A 24,065-nucleotide genomic window follows, 5' to 3' on the forward strand; every position below is an offset into this window, starting at 1 on the left:
TAAAATATTTAAAAAATAAATAAATAAATAAAAATAAAATTTACATTGAAAGGCAAGAAATAGAATAGCCCAAATGATTCTAAAAGAGAACAAAGTTGGAGAACTTATCACCTAACTTCAAAGTACTATTAAGCTACAGTAATTAAGACTGTGGAAATGGTATAAGGATATCATACATACCACCAAAACAGTCCAGAAATAGAGTTGTACACATATAGCCAGTTGATTTTAAACAAAGGCACAAAAACTTAGAGGGGAAAAGATCATCTGCTCAACAAATGCTGCTAGACATTCATATGCAAAAAAATAAACCTTGATCCATACTTTGTACCATATATAAAAATTAATCCAGGGAAATGGAGAGATAATGGCTCAGGGATACAGGGTTTCTTTTTAGAGTAACAAAAATGTTCTAAAACTGATTGTGGTGATGACTGCAAAACTATATAAATATACTAAAAGCCACCAGATTGCATCTTTTTTTAATGTTTGTTTTTTGAGAGAGAGAGGATATCCGCCACAGGGCTCAAACTCATGGACTGTGAGATCATGACCAGAGCAAAAGTCAGGCACTTAACCAACTGAGCCGCCCAGATGCCCCCCGTACACTTTATTTTATAGAAGAGTTTTTAATTTTTTGTTTATTTTTGAGAGAGAGAGCACACACAAGTGGACAAGGGGCAGAGAGAGAGGAGGACAGGATCTGAAGCAGGCTCTGCGCTGACAGCAGAGAGCCCAATGCGAGGCTCAAACTTCCTGAACCATGAGAACATGACCTAAGCTGGAAGTAGGATGCTTAAGCAACTGAGCCACCCAGGCACCTCCAGATTGTACACTCTAAATGGATGAATCGTGGGGCACCTGAGTGGCTCAGTCAATTGAGCATCGTACTCTTGATTTCGGCTCAGGTCATGATGCCAGGGTTGTGGGACTGAGACACATATTGGGCTCTGAGCTGAGTATGGAGACTGCTTAAGATTCTCTTTCTCTCTCCTGCCCCTCTCCCCGGTCTCTCTAAAATTTAAAAAAAAAAAAAGTTTTTGATGTGAGGGTGATCTGGCTGCAACACCTGTCACTCCATTGATCGCCAGGGTTGATTCGGCTGATCTGGCTGGCTAGGCAGGTGTCCCCTTCCTCCCTCACTGCTCCAACATGCATCCCTCCCAAAGCTGTGCGCTTGGTTCAAGAGGATGACTGTCCCCGACAGAGGAGGACCATTCTTCGGTTAAGAGTATACAAGTAGCGTGCCCTCCTGCTAAACCTCCAAACAAGCTGAAAAGGTCCATTTGAAGAAGAACGTAGGGTAGTCAAGTTTCCAAGACTCCAAACACATCCAAATGAGGTGCTGCATGTGGGAGTCTGCCTTTCTTTAAAACAAACATCAAAAAAAAAAAAAACCCACAAATAAATAATAAAATAAAACTTTTATTTTTTTTTAACATTTATTTATTTTTGAGAGACAGAGAGACAGATCATGAGCAGAGGAGGGACAGAGAGGGAGGGACACACAGAATTGGAAGCAGACTCCAGGCTCTGAGCTGCCAGCACAGAGCCCGACATGGGGCTTGAACCCACGAACCGTGAGATCATGACCTGAGCCGAAGTCAGACGCTCAACCAACTGAGCCACCCAGGCGCCCCAATAAAATTTTAATTTAAAAAAATGGATGGTGCTCGTTTCAGCAGCACATATACTTTAAAAAAAAAGGGGGGGGGGAAGGGGCGCCTGGGTGGCTCAGTCGGTTGAGCCTCCGACTTCGGCTCAGATCAGATCTCACGTTTGTGGGTTCGAGCCCCACGTCGGGCTCTGTGCTGACAGCTGGCTCGGAGCCTGGAGCCTGCTTCCTGCTTCCGGTTCTGTGTCTCCTTCTCTCTCTGCCCCTCCCCCTCTCATGTTCTGTCTCTCTGTATCAAAAATAAATAAATAAAAAATAAATAAAAATTTTAAAAAATCACTAGATCTTAAAAAAAAAAGGAATGAATTATATGCAGTGTATGATACACTACCACCACCAAATGGATGAATCTCAAGTGCATCATGGTAAATGAAAGAAGCCAGGATTGGGGCACCTGGGTGGCTCAGTCAGTTAAGCATCCAACTTTGGCTCAGGTCATGATATCACAACTTGTGAGTTAAAGTCCTACATCAGGCTCTGTGCTGACAGCTCAGAGCCTGGATCCTGCTTCAGATTCTATGTCTCCCTCTCTCTCTGACCTCCCCCTGTTCCTGCTGTGTGTGTCTCTCTCAAAAATAAACAAACATAACAAAAATATTTTTAATAAAGAATTCAGGATCAAAAGATTACATATTATATGATTCTACTTATAACAAACTATAGGAATAAAAAATAGGGCTCCTGGGTGGCTCAGTCTGTTGAATAGCCAGTATCGACTCAGGTCATGATCTCATAGTGTGTGAATTGGAGCCTTGCACTGGGCTCCATGCTGACAGTTCAGAACCTGCTTCAGATCCTCTGTGCCCTTCTCTCTCTGCCCCTCCCTTGCTTGCACTCTCTCTCTCTCTCTCTCTCTCAAAAATGAATAAACATTAAAAATAAATTAAAAAGCCTGCTTCTTTAAAAAAACAAAAAAGGAATAAAAAATAGGCAAAACTATAGGAATAGAAAAGTAATCTAGCTACAAGACTATACAGGACAAAAAGTATTGTGTAAGGGGCAACTGGCTGGCTCGTTCCATACAGCATGAGACTCTTAAGCTCAGCCAAGGTTGTAAGTTTGAGCCTCCTATTGGGTGTAGAGATTACTTGAAAATAAAATCTTTTAAAAAAACTAATAAAATTTAAGGGGGCCCAGGTGGTTCAGTCAGTTAAGCATCCAAATCTTGATGTCAGCTCAGGTCTTGATCTGAGGAGTGTGAGAAATCTACTTGAAGGGATGCATAGGTGGCTCAGTCCATTAAGCACCCAACTTCGGCTCAGGTCATGATCTTGTGGTCCATGAGTTCAAACCCTGCGTCAGGCTCTGTGCTTACAGCTCAAGAGCCTGGAGCCTGCTTCAGATTCTGTGTCTCCCTCTCTCTCTGCCCCTCCCCCACACATGCTTGCGCTCGCTTGCTCTCTCTCTCTCTCTCTCTCTCTCTCTCTCAAATAAACATTAAAAGGGGCGCCTGGGTGGCTCAGTCGGTTAAGCCTCCGACTTCGGCTCAGGTCAGATCTCACGTTCGTGGGTTCGAGCCCCACGTCAGGCTCTGTGCTGACAGCTAGCTAAGAGCCTGGAGCCTACTTCCAGTTCTGTGTCTCCTTCTCTCTCTGCCCCTCCCCCTCTCATGCTCTGTCTCTCTCTGTATCAAAAATAAATAAAACATTTTAAAAAATTTAAAAAAATAATAAACATTAAAAAATAAAATCATTTTTATTGGCAGTTCATGGCACACAGCCACTTATAGCATCTCTCTATTGTACACTTTCAATCAACACTTTTTTAGGCTAAAGGCCAAAACCTAAAAAATTATATATTTATTTTGTAAAATAAAAAATAATTTTGCAAGGGCACCTGGGTGGCTCAGTTAAACATCCAGCTCTTGGGCACAGCTCATGATCTCATGGTTCATGGGTTCAAGCCCCATATCAGGCTCTGCACTCACAGTGTAGCCTGCTTGGGATTCTCTCTCTCCCCCTCTCCCCATCACCCTCCCCCCCATCCGGCTCATGCTGTCTCAAAATAAAACTTAAAATAAAAATAATAATAATTATTATTATTTTACAAACATGGTACCTGGGTGGCTCAGTCAGCTGAGCATCCAACTCTTTTAATTTCGGCTCAGGTCATAATCCCAGGGTTGTGAAATCAAGCCCCACATCATGTGTAATGAGCCTGCTAGGGATTTTCTCTCCTCTCTCTCTCTTTTTCTCTCTCTCTTTTGCCCTCTTACCCTCTCCCACATTCACTCTCTCATAAATAAAATAATAATTTTGTAAACAACACCCAGAAGAAGCTAACATCAAACATTTTTATAAAGTTTCACCAGGAGCAGTTGGTTAAGTGTCTGACTTTTTTTTTTTAACATTTATTTATTTTTGAGAGCCAGAGAGGGATAGCACAAGCAGGGGAGGGTCAGACAGAGAGGGAGATACAGAATCTGAAGCAGGTTCCAGGCTCTGAGCTAGCTGCCAGCACAGAGCCTGATGCGGGGCTTGAACCCACGAACTATGTGATCATGACCTGAGCTGAAGCCGGACGCTTAACCGACTGAGCCACCCAGGTGCCCGAGTGCCTGACTCTTGATTTTGGCTCAGGTCATGATCTCAGGCTCACGCGGTTTGAGCCCCATGTTGGGCTCTAGCTTGGAGCTGGCAGTGTGAAGCCTACTTGGGATTCTCTCTCTTTCTCTCTCTCAAAATAGATAAACTTAAAAAAATTTTTTAAAACCCAGGCACCTGGGTGGCTCAGTTAAGCATCCAACTTTGGATCAGGTCATGATCTCACAGTTTGTGAGTTTAAGCCCCACATCGGGCTCTGTGCTGATAGCTCAGAGCCCGGATTCTGTCTTCAGATTCTGTGTCTCCCTTTCTTTCTGACCCTCCCCTGCAAGTGTGCACTCACTCTCTCTCAAAAATAAACATAAAAAAAAAATTTTTAAATAAAAAAAGTTAAAAAAAAATAAAGAAGTTTCACCAACTTTAAATGGATTCTTTTTTTTTTTTTTTTAAGTAGCTCCAACACCAAGGTGGGGCTTGAATTTGTGACCCTGAGATCAAGAGCTCTACTGACTATGCCAGCCAGGCATATCTAAATGGATTCTTAATAGTTTTCTTTAAAAAAAAAAAATTACCAAAACGCAACCCACAGAATGGGAGAAAAATATATTTGCAAGTGGCATTTGATAAGGGGCTTGTATCTAAAATACATAAGTAACTCCACAACTCAATAAAAAGACAAATAATCCAATTAGAAAATGGGTAAAAGAATATGAATGGTCAATTATGCAAAGAAGATACAAATAACTAAGAAGCACATGAGATGATGTTCAACATTATTATTCATTAGTCAAGGAAATGCAAATAAAAAACTGCCCTTCCTACTCCCCCCATTCCCATTTTAATGCATGGATATTATCTTCAACAAAGCAAATCTCTATTAAAAAATAGTGAAAATTAAAATATAGTAACTGTTATAAGCTTCCTATATTTATTTAATTGTAACTATTTCTTATAACACCTTCCTATAATTGAAATGTTTAATTAAGGGGAAATGATGAAATTATGGAATGTTCAACAGATGAGTGGTAATGCAATTAAAAATGTTTATTAGGAGGGCACCCGGATGGCTCAGTTGGTTAAGCATCCAGCTTCGGCTCAGGTCGTGATCTTATGGTTCGTGGGTTCAAGCCCCACGTCAGGCTCTGTGCTGACAGCTAGCTCAGAGCCTGGAGCCTGCTTCCAGTTCTGTGTCTCCTTCTCTCTCTGCCGCTCCCCCTCTCACGCTCTGTCTCTCTCAGTATCAAAAATAAACAAACAAAAAAAAAACCAACTGAAGAAAACATAAGAATGGAAACAGTAGGGACATAAGTGAAAAACAGTCAATTAAAAATCAGAAATATGAGGGGCGCCTGACTCAGTTGGTTAAGTGTCCGACTTTGGCTCAGGTCATGATCTCACGGTTCGTGGGCTCAAGCCACGCAGCAGGCTCTGTGCTGACACTCCAGAGCCTGGAGCCTGCTTCAGATTCTGTGTCTCTCGTCTCTCTCTCTGACCTTCCCTGCTCACGCACGCTGTCTCTCTTTCTCTCTCAAAAATAAATAAAAAAACATTTTTTTAAAAAATCAGAAAAATGATCAACTAACACACCCAAGAGCTGTAATTTGGAAAACATAAACCATCCAATTAATTTAATTTTAAAAAGAAGCAGGCGTCTGGGTGGCTCAGTTGGTTAAGCGTCCGACTGCTCAGGTCACAATTTGTGGGTTTGAGCCCTGCCTTGGGCTCTGTGCTGACAGCTAGCTCAGAGTCTGGAGCCTGCTTCAGATTCTGTCTCCCCCTCTCTCTGCCCCTCCCATGTTCATGCTCTGTTTCTGTCTCTCAATAATAAGCAAAAATGTTTTTTAAAAAATTTTTTTAAATAGAAGTGGAGGTGAGGGGACTGGGTGGCTCAGCTGGTTAAGCATGGAACTCCTGGGTTTGGCTCAGGCCATGACCTCACTGCTCAAGAATTTGGGCCCCATGTCAGGCTCTGAGCTGTCCGCACAGAGCCTGACTCAGAATCTGTGTCTCCCTCTCTCTCTCTCTGTCCCTCCCCATCTCACACTCCGTGTGTCTCTCTCTCAAAAGTAAAATTTAAAAAAACATTAAAAAAAAAAAAGGAGAGATTTAAGTGTACAAAATAGAGGAAATTAAAATAACCTAGAGACATTGCTTTGTTCATCTCTTTGCAAACAGAAGTGACAACCTGGATAAAATGGACGATCTTCCAGGAAAGCACTATTTATCAAAACTAACTACACAAGAGACAGAAATCTTAACCAAATAACCACAGAGGAAACAGAAAAAGCTGTCAAAGGGCTCTTGCAATCCAAAAGAAACCTAGCTGCAATGAGATTTTAATGATTCCAAAACACAGGAAAAGAAGTTTCTAATTTTTTTTTTATAAAACAAGCATAATATTGATGCTATTCAAGAAAAAACTACAAAAAAAAAACCCCACCCTCATGTATGCATGGAGATAAAAATCCTCAAAATAAAACAAAAAAAACACCCTCATGTATGCATGGAGATAAAAATCCTCAAAATAAAAATGCAAACCAAATTTAGTAATCCATTATAGGAATACATCACATCCAAGTGGGATTTAGCCCATACATTCAGGATACTTCAATACTAGGAACCTGTTAATATACTTCACCATTCATTAATAAATCTAAGAAGAAAAATCATACAGTCTTCTCCTTAACATGAAGTTAAAAACAACAAAAACAGAAGGCACTTGGGTGACTCAGTTGCTTAAGCATCTGACTTTGGCTCAGGTCATGATCTCACGGTTCATGGGTTGAAGCCCTGCATCAAGATTGGTGATGACAGTGCAGTCTGCTTGGGATTCTCTCTCTCCCCCCAACCCCTCTATTCCTCCTACATGTGCATGCTCTCTCTCTCTCTCTCTCTCTCTCTCTCTCTCAACACATCAACAAAATCACCACTCTTAATACCAAAGCTAGAGAATCCTGACTAATGGGGAAATAAAAGATTCCCATAAGAACAAGACAAAGATGTCCACTATTACTGTAATTTGTTAACATTATTATTTAAAACTGGATGAAAGAAGTTAAAAGTTATAAAAGGTTAGAAAAGAGGGGTGCCTGGCTGGCTCAGTAGGTGAAGTGTGCAGCTACTGATCTCGGGGTCTTGAGTTCGAGCCCCATGTTGGGTCTAGAGATTGCATAAACTTAAAAAATAACTTAGAAACATTACTGTCTGGGGCATCTGTGTGGTTCAGTTGGTGAAGCACCTGACTTCAGTCAGCTCAGGTCATGATCTCGCGGTTCACGAGTTCAAGCCCTGCATCAGGCTCCGTGCTGACAGCTCGGAGCCAGAAGCCTGCTTTGGATATTCTGTGTGTCCCTCTCTCTCTGCCCCTCCCACAGTAGTGCTCTTATCTCTGTCTTTCAAAAATAAATACATGTTAAAAAATTTTTTTTGTTTTGGTAGGTAAAAAAAAAAATTTTTAAAGAAAAATGACTTTCCAAGGGAAACCTCAAAACTGAAAAACTATTACAAGTATACAATAAAATGTTTCTAAATAGAAAATTAATACAGGCACACTTTGCCTTACTGTGCTTTGCTTTATTGCACATCATACTGTCTCTGACACACTGAAATTAAGACTTCAGTGGATGAAATAAGTGCAGATGTAGAGGAAATAGCAAGAAAACTAGGATTAGAAAGAAGTAAAACCTGAAGATATGACTGAATTGCTATAATCTCAGGATAAAAGTTTAACAGATGAAGAGTTGCTCCGTATGGATGAGTAAAGAAAGTGTTTTCTTGAAATGGAATCTACTCCTGATGGAGATACTATGAAAACTACTGAAATGACAGGAAAGGGTTTAAAACTTTTTTTTTTTAAAAGAGACAGAGCATGAGCCAGGAAGAGGGGTAAAGGGAGAGGGGATGGAGAGAATCTTAAAGAAGCTTCACACTCAGTGCAGAGCTCAATGCAAGGCTTGATCTCACAACCCTGGGACCATGACCCAAACAGAAATCAAGAGTCAGACACTTAACCAACTGAGCAACCCAGGCACCCTGATAGCAAACGATTTAGAAATTACATAGACTGATTTGATAAAGCAATGAGAGGACTTACTTCAAATTTGAAACTTCTACTATGGGCAAAATGCTATCAAACAGCATCTCGTGCTAAGGAGTAATCATTCATGAAAGAAAAAGCCAATGGAAGGGATGCCTGGGTGGCTCAACTGGTTAAGCGTCCAACTTTTTTTTTCCTTAATTTTTTAACATTTATTTTTGAGGGACAAAGAATGAGCAGAGGAGGGGCAGAGAGAGTGGGAGACACAGAATCCGAAGCAGGCTCCAGGCTCTGAGCTGTCAGCACAGAGCCCAATGCAGGGCTCGAACCCACCAACCTTGAGATCATGACCTGAGCCGAAGTCGGACACTTAACCACTGAGCCACCCAGGCGCCCCAAGTATCCAACTCTTGATTTTGGCTCCAGTCATGATTTCATGGTTCTTGGGATCGAGCCCCACATTGGGGTCTGGGATTCTCTCTCTCCCTCTCTCTCTCTGCCCCTCCCCAGCGTGTGCCTGAGCACTCACATACTCTTTCAAAATATACTTCAAAAAGAAAAAGTCAATCATTGCAGCAAACTTTACTTTTCTCTTATTTTAAGAACTTACCACAGCTACCCAAACCTTCAGAAACCACCACCCTTACCAGTCAATAGCCATAAACATCAAGGCAAGACCCTATAACAGCAAAAAGATTACAAATTGCTGAAAGCTCAGATGATGGGTAGCATTTTTTAGTAATGAAATACTTTTTAATTAAGCTACATACGTTGTTTTTCCATTTTTTTAGGCTTATTTATTTATTCTGTGAGACAGAGAGTGTACACACAAGCGGGATAGAAGCAGAGAAGGAGAAAGAGAATCCCAAGCAGGCTCCACGCTGTCAACACCATGAATGGTGAGATTATGACCTAAGCCAAAATCAAGAGTCAGATGCTGAACCAACTAAGCCACCCAGGCACCAGGCACCCCTATAGCTTGTTTTTAATGTTTGTTTATTTTTGAGAGAGACAGAATATGAGTAGGGGACAGGAAGAGAGAGGAGACACAGAACCAGAAGCGGGCTCCAGGCTGTGAGCACAGAGCCCAACACAGGGCTCAAACTCACAGACTACGAGATCATGACCTGAGCCAAAGTTGAACGTCCAACCAACTGAGCCATCCAGGGGCCCCTGTACCTTGTTTTTTTAGACACAATAATACTGCACTACAATAACAGACTACAGTATAGTGTAAACATAACTTTTATATGCACTAGGAAACCAAAAGATTCATTTGATTTGCTTCATTGTGATCTTCACTTTACTGTAGTGGTTTGAAACCAAAGTATCTCCAAGGTATATTCTGAAACAAATGCTCTTCATATACATAATAACCAGATAAAAAATAAAATCCAAACATGCAATGTGCCACAGAGGTAAGAAGTAGGAATAAATTTTAGATACAAAAGAAGAAATTAAAGCTCTACTGAGTAACAGAAAAAAGGACTTATAACTGGAAAAACATATGCTAAATCTTGAATAAGACACACTACATTATTAAGATCAATTCTCCTTACGCTGCTCTTTAAATGTGGCATAATAAAAACAAAGACTAGAGTCTTCTGTTTTATTAACTAGAAAAGCTGATTCTAACGTTCATCTGGAAATAATATAAACAAGAGCAACCAAGAAAACTGTGAAGAAAATAATGAAGACTAGACTGTCAGATATTACAATATTTATTGTAAGATAAAACACTTACAGCTGTGCCATACTGGCACAGAGAGATCAGTGGAACAGAAGAGAATCCCTAAAAATACCCAAATTTGGAAATGTGCTATATAGTGCTAAAATGTGCTATATTTTAAAATTTGTGAAATGATGGGGATGCCGGTCAGCTCAACAGGTAGAACATGCATCCTCTTGATCTCAGGGTCATGAGTTCAAGCCCTATGTTAGGTATAGAGATTACTTAAAAATAAAATCTTGGGAGGCACCTGGGTAGCTCAGTCAGTTAAGTGTCTGACTTTGGCTCAGACATGATTTCATGGTTTTCAGGTTCAAGCCCCACATCAGGCTCTTTGCTATCAATGTGGAGCCTGCTGGGGATTCCCTCTCCCCTTCCCCCCACCCCTCCCCTGCTCATGCACATGCTTGCTCACTCTCTCAAAAATAAACTAAAATGAAATAAAATCTTAAAAAACAGAAAAGTGAGGGAGGAAGGAAGGAAGGGAAAAAAGAAAGAAAGAAAGAAGAAAAGAAAGAAAGAAAAAGAAAATTTGTGAAGAGATGGAACAACAGGGTAGCCACCTAGAAAAAAGTTAGGCTCATCTCACACTCCACCCCCAAATAGATTCCAGATCAAAAGTATAGTAACATGCAACTGCCCAAATATATCATTCCTATTTTCATTCTACATAGAAAAGTACTGAGCAAAAATGACTTTGAGACTCAAAAAATGAAAGCTAGTTTTTTAAGTTTATTTTTTATTTAGTAATCTCTACACCCAACACATGGTTCAAATTCATGACCCTGAGATCAAGTCTCTTCCACCTGAACCAGCCAGGTGCCCCAGAAGATGAAGGTTATTTTAAAGGCAAATTGCTATAATGTACACGTTTTCTCACTAATTACTCTTGCAAATGATATTTTACCAATTCTTAATCATATGGTATACTTAACAGCTATACGAGCAACTAGTGACTCAAAGCTCTTAAGTTTATTTTGAGAGAAAGAGCAAGCATGCATATGTACAAGTATAAAAAAGGCAGAGAGAGAGGGAGACAAAGAATCCCAAGTAGGCTCTGCACTGACTGTGCAGATGCATGGCTAAAACTCATGAATCATGAGATCATACATAACCTGAGTTGAAATCAAGAGTTGGTCACTTAACCAACTAAGTCATCAAGGCTCCCCACGAAGTTCATTTCACATGATTTACTACAAACTGGTTATAGTTGAATATCAACCTGCTAAAATTTAAAAAGCAACTAGGAGTACATAAAAAAAATATATAGTATTTGTCAAGGTAAATTATTGACCCAACCTGCTTTGGGGTTTTTTTTTTGACCTCTGACCTTTTTATTGGCCTCTTGCTCCCCAAATGGTACCCTGCTTTTGCCTTTGGTGTCACTGGTCTCAGACACCACTTTGCTGTCCATGATCCTGTGGTGGAGGCCTTCTAGATGGTTTGCAAGGAGTTGCTGGCATCCAGGGCGTCACCCAGACTGAAGTCCTCCCCATCTTCCAACAAGCAACGGTAGGTGGCAATCTCAATCTCTAGCTTGATGTTGACATTGAGCAAGGCCCCGTAGTCCTAGGCCTGCTGCTGACCCTGTCAGGGTCTGCGACAGGTCTGACTCCAGGTGCAAGAGGATGCCATTGAGCTGCTCCATCTGTAATGTGTAGCAGGTCTCCACCTCCCTCAAGCTGTTCTCCAAACCGGCCTTCAGGTTTATCATCGACTCGAGACTGATTTCCAAGGACTGGGCTGTACGTCTCAGCTCTGTGAGGGTCGTCTCAGCTGCTCCTATCTCAGCGGTCTGGGAGGTGACCACTGTGGTACTCTCAATCTGCTGGGACCAGTACTTGTCCAGCTCCTCTCGGTTCTTCTTTGCCAGCTTGTCATACTGGGCCCAGATGTTCACCATGATCTTGCTAAGGTCCTGAAATCTGGGGGCATCCAACTCCACAGTCAACCCAGAGCTGGCAATTTGGTTTTGTAGACCCTTTACTTTCTCCTCATGGTTCTTCTTCATGAAGAGCAGCTCCTCCTTGAGAGCCTCGATCTCCAGCTGTAGCCAAGTGACTCTGGTGTCATCAATGATCTTGTGGAGCCCATGAATGTCGCTCCCCACAGACTGGTGCATAGCCAGCTCCATCTCATACTTGACTCTTAAGTCATCAGCAGCAAGAGGGGCACTGTCAATCTGCAGAACGATGCGGTCATTGTCCACAGAATTTGCAAAGATCTGAGCCCTCAGCTCCTCGATAGTCTTGAAGTAATGCCCCCAGTCTGTGACCTGGAGTCTCTTCTTCTCCAGGTGTTCCTTGATTTTGATCTCCAATCTCTGATTATCAGCCTCCAGACTCCTCATCCTCTCCAGGTAGGAGGCCAGGCGGTCATTCAGGTCCTGCATGGTCTCCTTCTTGCCCTGGATGACCCCATGCCCGCCAGAGCCCCAGCCCTCCCGGCACCCATGCCCCTCAACTCCCAGCTGCCCCAGAAGCTAGAAGAGCAGGACACAGAGATCTGGGAGCCTGAGCACCAGCGCCTGCATAGACCCTCACCACATTGCTGACTGGCCGGACCCAGTGGCTGGGCGACTGCATTCAGCCCACAGACCGATAATTGGAGGAGGTGAAGTGGGTGGTGAAGCTCATGATGTTCCAGGAATAAGAGGAGAAGCCAGGGCTCAGGCCACCTGACCCAATTTGTTAGATTTCTAAGAACTACACTTAACTCTAGCTTGGGGCACCTGGGTGGCTCAGTTGGTTGGGTGTCCAGCTTCAGCTCAGGTCATGATCTCACGGTTCATGGGTTCAAGCCCCACGTCAGGCTCTGTGCTGAGAGCTAGCTCAGAGCCTGGAGTCTGTCTTCGGATTCTGTGTCTCCCTCTCTCTCTGACCCTCCCCTGCTCATGCTGTCTCTCTCAAAAATAAATAAAACATTAAAAAAAAAAAAAAGAACTCTAGCTAATTCTTGAGGCACTTGGGTGGCTCAGTTTGTCAAGCATCCAACTCTTGATTCCGGCTCAGGTCATGATCTCAGGTTTGCGAAATAAAGCCCTGCGCTGGGCTCTGCACTGACATGGAGCCCACTTGAGATTCTCTCATTCCCTCTCTCTCTATCCCTGCCCTGCTCATGCTCTCTCTCTCAAAATAAATAAATTAAATTAAATTAAGATTCATGGGGTGCCTGGGTGGTTCAGTCGGTTAAACGTCCAATTTCAACTCAGGTCATGATCTCACGGTCCATGGGTTTGAGCATTGCATTGGGCTCTGTGCTGACAGATCAGAGCCTAAAGCCAGCTTCAGATTCTGTGTCTCCCTCTCTCTGCCCCTCCCCCACTCACTTTCTGTCTCTCTCTCTCAACAAATAAAGACATAAAAAAATTAAAAAATTAAAAAATTAAAATTAAAAAGAAAAGATTCTTGGAGCGCCTGGGTGACTCAGTCGGTTAAGCCTCTGACTTCGACTCAGATCATGATCTCACGGTCCGTGGGTTTGAGCCCCATGTTGGGCTCTGTGCTGACAGCTAGCTCAGAGCCTGGAGCCTGTCTTCAGATTCTATAACTCCATCTCTCTGACCCTCCCCTGCTCATGCTATCTCTCTCTGTTTCTCAAAAATAAATAAAAATCATTATTAAAAATTAAAAAATAACTCCAGCTAATTCTAAAATGAGTCAAGAAAAATCTAGACAAGGATTTCCTCAACTCTGGGTCGACTGTGGGTTCCTCTTAATTCTACAAGCATCTAGCATCATATCTAATCTTTAGCAGGGGAAGCCTTTTCTTTTCCCCTTGCTCTTAAACTTTCTGAAAATATAATTCTATAACTAATATTCCTAATATGTATCTTGGAAATAAAACTAAGACAAAACAATGACCTTAATATGAAAAAATTAAGAATGATTTTTGTAATCACCAATAGTCTGAAATTATAAGGCCTATGAGACTAACATAGTGTAAGAACAGGAAAGTGCTGACAGTTATGAATTAGAATAGGGAGTTCAATTCCTGCATCAAGTAAGCTTGAGCCCTGCATTCAGTGATCTCAAGCCTGGCTTTGGGTGGGTCCAGCTTCTCTCCCTCTCTCTCTGCCCTTCATGGGATTCTTTCTCTCACTCTCTGTCACTCTCTCTTTCCCTCTCTGTCTCTCACTCACCTGCACCCTCTCACACTCTCTCAAAAAAAAAAAAAAAAAATCACATCACAACTCATGCCATAATTTGAGAAAGAAAGAGCACTCTGAACAGTTAAAAACCTGAGTTCTAGCCTTAATTTTTCAATCAATTTGGGATGGTTTAGAGCCTGTCAAAATCTTTGAGGGAAAAAGAATTCAGCATTGCTTCTACAAAAAAAGGAAGCCTGGAGTAAATGATCTCCGACAACCTTTTCAGAATTAAGGGTCTGGATATATTCTTTTATAACTATAGACTTAAGCAGCTTTTATGCTCTTATAAGAAAAATACCACAAGACTTCATGCATATTCTTAGTTACGAGAGCACAAACACATGTAATCACTTGTTGAGTCTATGATTAAGTACAGAGTCCACACCCACTTTTTTAAAGTAGAAAATGCTTACTATCTAACACTAATAACTATTTCACTCTACAAGTAGCCAATACAATATAACTGGTTAACTTGCATCTTATACAAAGAAGCTAAACATAATACCATGGGCTATGGATCTGATCCAAGAGAAATAATCACAAACATAATTTTTCTGTTCTTCCAACAGTCTTCATACTCAGTGGATTACATCATTCTGTTAGAGTCATGAGAAATCTGAATGGTTTTTCCCATGGAAACAAAGAACTAACAGAGCCTTGATCACCAAACTTGAAAACTTGTAACTCAAAGAGAATATTGTGCAGTACAGAGGAAATAAAAATATAAAGATGGCACAACTTCATAGAAGCAGATGATCCTCCTCCTGATGTATCATCAGAAGGTCAACAGTAGTCTAAAGGTAAGTCACAATGTCTATGTCACTCACCTCCCTTTATTTCATCACGCATTTTATCATCTTATGTGATCACAAGAAGGGGGGTACAGTACAATAAGATACTCTCAGAGAGAGAGAGACCACATTCACATAATTGCCCGATTTTATTATTAGTTATTTTTGTTAATTTCTTACTGTGCCTAATTTATAAATTAAAATTGATCATACGTAGCCAGGTACACAGAGCATCTGGCCGGCTCTGTCAGTAGAGCACACAACTCTTGATCTCAGGGTTTTCAGTTCAACCTCCATGCTGGATGTAGAGATAACTCAAAATCAAATATTTTTTAAATGAATAAATAAAATTGGTTATACATACATATTTACATATATACAAGAAAAACCTTACTACAGATATTCTTCAACTTATGATGAAGTTACATCTCAATAAACCCATCATAAATTGAAAGAAAGCCTAAGTCAAAAATGCAATTAATACACCGAACCTACTAAACACCATAGCTTAGCTCCGCCTACCTTAAATGTGCTCACAACACTTACATTAGCATATACTTGGGCAAAATAATCTAACACAAAGTCTACTTTATAATGAAGTGTTGAAGATTGCATGTAATTTACTGAATACTGTACTGAAAGTGAAAACAGCCGGGTAGGTACAAAATGGTTATAAGTGTTATCAGTTGTTTACCCTCATGATCACATTGCTAAGAGCTACAGCTGGCTATCACTGCCCAACATCATAAGAGAGTATCATACCATTACCTGGGAAAAGATCACAATTCAAAATCTGAAGTATGATTTCTACTGAATACATACTGCTTTCACATCATAAAGCCAAATTACTCTAAGTCAAACCATTACAATTTGGGGACCATCAGTATATAAAGGGTTCACTACTATCCAGCTTCAGGCATTCACCGCAGGTCACAGAACATATCCCCTTGTGGATAAGGTTGGCGGGGGGGGGGGGACTACTGTACACAAGAGAATCTTCCTTCTATATTTTACAACTGAGAAACCTTAATCTGAAATAATTTCTAATAAAAAGACACAAAAAACACACAAATCTTTTAATTAATCTTAGGTGCTTGCTAGGGTATCTAACAAAATAGGTTGTAATTGCTATCTGATAACAAAACAACATATTCTTCTTCCCAAAAAAGATTAATAATGTAAGAAATTAAATTAAATGGTACAGTGGAGTGAATCTAAAGAGGGTTATTATAAGGATTAAATAAGATAATTTACATGGGGCACCTCGGTGGCTCAGTTGGTTAAGCATCCAACTTCAGCTCAGGTCATAATCTCACAGTTCGTGGGTTCAAGCCCTGCATCGGGCACTCTGCTGTCAGCTCCTGGAGGCTGCTTCGAATTCTATATTTTCCTCTTTCTCTGCCCCTCCCCTGTTTAGGGTCTATCTGTCTCTCTTTTTCTCCCTCTCTCTCAAAAATAAATACACAGTAAAAAATTTTAAATAAGGCAATACAAGCAATAGTTACTCACCAGCGTCTACTTACACCTCCTTACCTTCCTATTATTTTAATAAAGTAGTTCCACATTTCAATGACTTGTACTTACTCTAAAGAACAAAAAAAGGTGGTAGCAAAAGACCATCACATACAGCAAGCAACTCATTTTTAAAAATTTTGGGGGGGCACCTGGGTGGCTTAGTCAGTTAAGCGTCGGACTTCGGCTCAGGTCATGATCTCACCGTTTGTGGGTTTGAGCTCCGTGTTGGGCTCTGTGCTAACAACTCAGAGCCTGGAGTTGAATTAAATGTTTAATGAATAAACATTTTAAAACAATTTTTTTGAAACCCATTATTTTAATGTTTATTTATTTCTGAGACAGAGAGAGACCAAGGGTAAGCAGGGGAGGGGCAGAGAGAGGGAAACACAGAATTCGAAGCAGGCTCCAGGTTCTGAGCTGTCAGCTTAAAAAAAATTAAGAAAAAAAGAAATTCCAAATATAAAAGTTCAACATGTGGACTATATGTAATATAGAATTACTTCTAGTATAAATGTAAGCATAAATCTTAAAATTTTTCACCTCCCAATACATTTTTGTCAACTCCATAACACAATGCACAAATTATCTAAGTATGTACAATCTAGCTAACTTACCTATAATGTAAGTAGTGCATATGATTTTCAGGAAAATGGGAAATATTGGCACCAAAAGCAAAACAGTTTGAAAACTTGCTTGTAGCACAACAAAGCCATATTTGATCAGGCCCACTTTAAAAATCAGAACACCAATAACGTCAAATAAGAAAGCATCGATTCTGAGGTGCCTCGGTGGTTGAGCATCCAACTCTTGAGTTCAGCTAAGGTCACAATCTCATGGTTCATGTGATCAAGCTCTGAATTGAGCCAGGTTGGGATTCTCTCTCCTTACTCTCTGCTCCTCCCCCGCTCTCTCTACTGTCTCTCAAAAATAAATAAATACAGGGCACCTGGGTGGCTCAGTCGATTAAGCATCTGATTCTTGAAGTTAGCTCAGGTCATAACCTCATGGTTCATGAGTTCAAGGCCCACACTAGTATTTCTGTTGCCAATGCTGAGCCCACTTCAGATCCACTGTCCCTCTCTCTCTCTTCAGCCCCCTACTCATGCAAAAAAGCACTCTCAAAAATAAATGGATAAACCTTAAAACCTGAGTCCAAGCCCCACATCAGGCTCCACCCTGACAGCAGAAGCCTGCTTGGGTTTCTTTCTCTCCTTTTCTTCTGCTCCTCCCCCACTCACTCCTCTCCACTCAAAATAAATACATACATAATTTTTTTAAAAAGAAAAAACCAGGGGCACCTGGGTGGCTCAGTCGCTTGAGTATCCGACTTCACTCAGGTCATTATCTCACAATTTGTGGGTTCAAGCCCTGCTCTAGGCTCTGTGCTGACCGCTAGCTCAGAGCCTGGAGCTTGCTTCAGATTCTGTGTCTCTTTCTCTCTCTGCCCCTCCCCTGTTCACGCTTTGTCTCTCTGTCTCTCAAAAATAAATAAACGTAAAAAAAAAAAAAGGATTTAAAAAAAGTTATTTTCCTTAAGTTTAGGAATAAGACAAGGATGTCCACTTTCATCACATCTATTTAGCACTGTATTAGAGGTTCTAGCCAATGCAATAAGACAAGAAAAATAAGTAAAAGGTATCCAGACTGGAAAAAGACAAGTAAAACTTGTCTTTATTCATAGACAACATGGTCTATAGAAAATCTACTGGAATCTACAAAAGAGTACTAAAAGTAATACAATAGTTTAGCAAGATTAGAGGTTGTAAGATCAATACATAACAGTCAACTGCATGTTTATTTTATTTATCTATTAGAGAGAGAGAAAGCTTGGCGGGGGAGGTGAGGGAGTAGCCAGAGGAGGAGGGGAAGGGAGAGCACAGGGAAGGGGGGAAGGGAGAGAGGGGGCAAAAGAGAGAGAGAGAGAGAGAGAGAGAGAGAGGGGGAGAGAGAGAGAGAGAGAGAGAGAGAGAGAGAGAGAGAGAGAGAGAGAGAGAGAATCTTAAGCAGGCTCCACAGTCAGCATGGAGCCTGACACAGGCTTAATCACACAACCCTGGGTTCACGACCTAACCCAAAATCAAGAGTCCAATGCTCAACCAGATGAGTCACCCAGGCGTCCCTGAACTTGTTATTTTAAAAATGTTTGTAGGGGGGCACCTGGGTGGCTCAGTCACTTAAGCGTCTGACTTCAGCTCAGGTCACGATCTCACGGTTCGTGAGTTCAAGCCCCATGTCCTCTGTGCTGACAGCTCAGAGCTTGGAGCCTTCTTCAGACTCTGTGTCTCCCTCTCTCTCTGCCTCTTCCTTGCTTGCACTCTGTCTCTCTCTCTCCCTCAAAATAAATAAATATTTTAAAAATATATAAAAAATTAAAAAATAAAAATAAATAAGTAAAAATGTTTGTAGGGTTGCCTGGTTGTCAGTACAGCATGTGACTCTTGATCTCAGGATTGTGAATTCAGGTGTGTAGAGCCTACTTAAAAAAATAAAAACTTTTTAAATTTTAAAATAAATAAAAATGTGTGTAGATGCAAAGACACTATTAGTGAGCATTCCTAGCACCCACATGTTGAGCTCTCGGTATCACTTCTGCATTAACTCTTAGAGAAATGGTCATTTTCACATGTACAGGAAGAATCTGTAACATTAAACTGTGCCATCTATTGTGTTTGAAAGAAATCTTTCAAATATTTTTTTTAACATTTATTTATTTTTGAGAGAAAGAGCACGAGTGGGGAATGGGCAGAGAGAGGAAGACACAGAATCCAAAGCAGGCTCCAGGCTCTGAGCTATCAGCACAAAGCCCAGTGCAGGGCTTGAACCCAGGAATTGTGAGATCATCACCTGAGCCAAAGTCAGACGCCCAACCAACTGAGCTACCCTATCTTTCAAAGATTTAAAGTTCATGGGGCGCCCAGGTGGCTTAGATGGAAGAGCCTGGGGTTGTGAGTTCAAGCCCCATGTGGGATGTAGAGATTACTTAAATGAAAATTTTTTAAAAAATAATAGTTCATATCAAAAAGCTATCAATCTGAAATGGTTAGGGTTGATCAAAGATGAAACAACTTGTGCATCAAAAAGAATGACTACAGTTAAACATGCAACTCCTGGGTCTCAGGGTTTGTGGGCTCAAACCCCACACCAGGTATAGAGATTACTTAAAATCCTTTTATTTTAAAGTACTTAAAAACAAAATCCTAAGGAAAAAAAGATGACTATAATTATTTCAAACACATGGTATATATCCCCTAGTTTATGATAATAATCGAAGAAAAGATCCTTATAAAACCAATAGTCAAAAAATAACTAAAAACCCAAAAATAACCTACTGTAAGAGATAACTATTATACTCTTTACTTTGAAATTGGTAATTAAAAGAACAAAAGATTTGTCCTTTTAATTTTCTTTTTATTGTTTTTAATTTCAGTATAGTTAACATAGCATTATATCAGTTTCAGGTGTACAATATAGTGACTCCACAATTCTATGCATTACTCAGTGCGCATCATGGTAAGTATACTCGTCCACTCCTTTCAATAGGAACTAAACTTCAGTATAAGCCTGCTACTGAGGGAAAGCTATTTAGGAAAGAACAATACTACAAAAACATAAATGACAAAAACAGCACGATGATACAATTTCACAACTTCTAATTAAGCAACTGATTCAAATATCAACAGTGAATTCTAACCTGTTAAGATTTACAGGAAATTTTATAAGAGAAGGATCAGACTGACACCATCTGAACACAACTAAAATCACTAAAGGTGGGACAACCATTCATTATATACCTCCCAGTGTAATGCAAATGGGACCACCTATGTCAAAAAATAAAAATAAAGGGGCACCTGGGTGGCTCAGTCAGTTAAGCATCTGACTTCAGCTTAGGTCATGATCTCACAGTTCCAGCTACATCAGGCTCGGTGCTGACAGCTCAGGGCCTGAGCCTGCTTTGGATTCTGTATTCTCTCTGCTCCTCCCCTGCTCATGCTCTGTCTTCTCTGCCTCTCAAAAATAAACGTTAAAAAAAATTTTTTTAAACAAAAGAATTGTTTAATAAATGAATAAAAATAAAAAACATGAATTAAATTAAGCTTCTAATCATTCATTTACAAAAAGTGGAGGAGCAAGTGAAAAGAAATACAAGAACGTACATAAGATACCTATAGGAAAAATGGCCTGGTTTCTCCAATGAGTCAATCATATGAAAAGGGGGTAATTATCATACAATAAAAAAGCCTTAGACATAAAAGCCAAATAAGTGATAAATATGGACCTTATCTGAACTGTGAAAGGAACAAACTGCCTGTAAAGTGACATTTTTTTAAGACAATAAGAAAAATTTTAATATGGATGACATATTAAGGAATTAATAATTGTTCTATGTGATAATAGCATGATGGTTGTTTTTAAAAGAAAACCTTACCAAAGGTTCATAACAATGTATTTACAGGAAAGTTTGAGATTTGCTTTAAAATACTTCAGGCACTAGGGCGCCTGGCTGGCTCAGTTCATAGAATATGAGATTCTTGATCTCAGGGTCCTGAGTTTGAGCCCCATGTTGGGATAGTGATTACTTAAAACAAAACAAACAAAAAAAAAACTTACAAAAAATAGCATGTCTGGCAGAGAGGGTTTCCTAAATATGATACAAAAAGCACAGACCATAAAAAAATGAAAATTTCAATTCATTAAAATGACAAACTTTTCTAATACCAAAAGACTATCAAAAGATGAAAAGTCACAAATTGAAAACAGATTTGTAGCCCATAAGTTAACAAGTAATTAGTACACAAAATCACATATATAAAGAAGTCTTAAAAGTCAACCAGAAAAAGAGAAACAATTAAAAATTGGCAAAGGACTTGAACACACACTTCATGAAAGAAGCACAAATAACAAGTGAACATATGAAAAGAGGCTCAACTTAAGGAAATGCTAATAAAAACCCAACAGCTATCATTTCAAACCCACCAGATTAGAAAAAAAATTAAAAGTCTGACAATATCAAGTGTTGAGGAAGTGAGGCAATCAAAACACATACTAGTGGCTTTTGACTCAGTAACCACATGATGCACAATTACCATGAGCCAATTCAGTGACTCAAACACTCAGAAGTGTTTAGTAAGCAATTAAGCAACTGATAATGACCAATCCAGAATTATGAGAACACATGCAGACTACTGCCAAATATGTCTTTTGGCCCTTAATGAATTGCATCCAACCTGACACAGCAACATAAGTAAGAAAACTTAGTCTCTTATCCAGTTTATCCAGTTTATTTTGCTAAGTATAAAATATTAAGGTACTCATTTCCTCCTAGAGTCCTTAATGACTAAAATTTTAATGAACTATTTATCATTCCAGTTACACTATACTACAAAGAGAACAAGTAGTTAATGGCTTTGAGTTCTAGGTCTCCCTCTCTCTGCCCCTCCTCTGATCATGCTGTCTCTCTCAAATATAAACATTAAAAAAAAATTTTACGAATAATAAATAAAAATAGCAGTCATACTTTTTTTTCAACTTTGTTTTGTTTTTTAAATTTTTTGTAATGTTTATTTATGTTGAGAGACAGAGAGACACAGAGCACGAGCAGGAGAAAGGCAGAGAGAGAGGGAGACAACAGAATCCAAAGCAGGCTCCATGCTCTGGGCTCAGCATAGGGCCCAATGCAGGGCTCGAACCCACGAACCACAAGATCAAGACCTGAGATGAAGTCAGCGCTTACCCAAATGAGCAACCCAAGTGCCCCAGAAATAGTGGCTATACTTTAAATTTACTTGATAGGAATTAGAACGGCCCTGTGACTGCTTTTACGAGGGACGAAAGTGTAGCAGATGTAGTTTGGACATTGAAGTTGAATGAATTTGAATCCTAATCCAGACTCTACATTTTATGGCTATAACCTTAAATTTCTCAACTTCACTGACCCTCAATTTCCTCAACACCTAAAAAGCATGTGTATCACAAACTGCCTACCTAATCACATTACAAAGATTAAGAAATTGTGTAAAGTGCTAAACAACGCCTACCTCATTAGCATAGGCCCAATGTTAGCACATTTCCCTTTATAAATCTTGCTAATCTCACCTAAAATTTTAAAACCTAAAATTACAACTCAATTGATAGGAAAATATTACTCTTAATTAAAATTATTTCCAATATTACAAAATTGTGCAGTACAGGTTAGAAAAGGAATACCTGCTTACTTCTTCCTTCAACTGGAAGACTCTATTAGATTCTGGAAAAGATAACAGATTTTCACTTATCTTTGTGATATCAAAATTGGGATTCCCAATCTATGCCAAAATCTAAACTCATCTGATTTCTAAGATTCAATTTGAGGTTTTTTCAATTCTAAGAATAAGCTATTTAATATTTAAGGTACTACATACTAATTTTCACACTTTCTGAAAAAGCCTATCTAAAGAAAAATTACCTGATTAATGATGAATTGATGGTATTGGGATTTTTTTTGGTTTGCTTGTGGGAAAAAAGTTTACATTTAAAATAATCTTAAAAATCTCAAAACAAGAGGGGTGGCAATTGGTTAAGCATCTGACTTACGCTCAGGTCATGATCTCCTGGTTCGTGGGTTCAAGCCCTGCACTGGGCTCCACACTGAAAGCTTGGGATTCTTGCTTTCTCCTCACTCTCTGCCCCTCCCCCACTCACACTTTCTCTTTCTCAAAATAAGTAAACTTAAAAAAAATCTCAAAACAGCAACACCTGGGTGGTTCAGTCAGTAGGGCACACAACTCTTGATCTGAGGTCACGAGTTCAAGTTCAAGCCCCACTGAGCCTCGAGCTTACTTTAAAAAAAAAAAAGAAAAATTCAAAACATTCCATTAATTTAGAGATCAGGAAAACTTTATAATACTGGCTATCTATACTCTGGGGTTATGAAAATACACTTGTAATGCTGCAAATACTCAAAAGGATTTTAGTCACTGAATTAAACTTCAGGAATCATTATTTTAAGTACCTTTCCACATTCAGTATACAAAAGATGAACAAAATTAACATTTGCCAGTCTAAGAAATATGGCCTAATAACCGCTGATAAGAATTGTCTACAGACCTAATATTATCACATCAGGATACTGTCTTCTTCAAAATAAAAATAAAAAATAAAACCTTTCAAGGGCACCTGGGGTGGCTCAGTCAGTTGAGCATCAGCTCTTGGTTTCGACTCAGGTCATGATCTCATGGTTCACAAGTTCAACCCGTCAGGTTCTGCACTAACAATGCAGAGCCTGTTTGGAATATTCTCTTTCTCTTTCTCTCTCTCTCTCCCCGCCCCTTCCCCTGCTCACGGTTTCTATTAAAATACATAAACATGTAAAAATTTTTTAATAAAATAAAAACTTTCAGGGGCTCCTGGTTGACTTGGGCGATAGAGGATGAGACTCTTGATCTCAAGGTTGTGAGTTCAAGCCCCACATTGCATGTAGGCTACTTTAAAAAAAACGTTTTTAATTTAATAAAAATAATTTAAATAAAATCTTTCAGATACACATAAACTATGTCATGATGAGGTCACGAGACAAATTCTAAACAAAAGAAAATTTCAGGAACTTCTTATACCCACAAACTTTAATTTTCTTCCATTGTCTTCATTTCT

At 39.8% G+C, this 24,065-nt stretch overlaps 1 protein-coding gene and 1 pseudogene across 3 annotated transcripts in view; both read right to left on the reverse strand.

The window, feature by feature from the left end:
* The window catches only part of UBAP1 (ubiquitin associated protein 1), a 53,261-nt gene that overhangs the window by 27,821 nt on the left and 1,375 nt on the right, over positions 1–24,065 (reverse strand). The gene's annotated exons all lie outside the window — the stretch shown is intronic.
* LOC115275911 lies at positions 11,260–12,619 on the reverse strand (annotated as a pseudogene).

This window comes from Suricata suricatta, chromosome 13 (assembly GCF_006229205.1).
Source record: "Suricata suricatta isolate VVHF042 chromosome 13, meerkat_22Aug2017_6uvM2_HiC, whole genome shotgun sequence".
NCBI classification, from domain to species: domain Eukaryota; kingdom Metazoa; phylum Chordata; class Mammalia; order Carnivora; family Herpestidae; genus Suricata; species Suricata suricatta.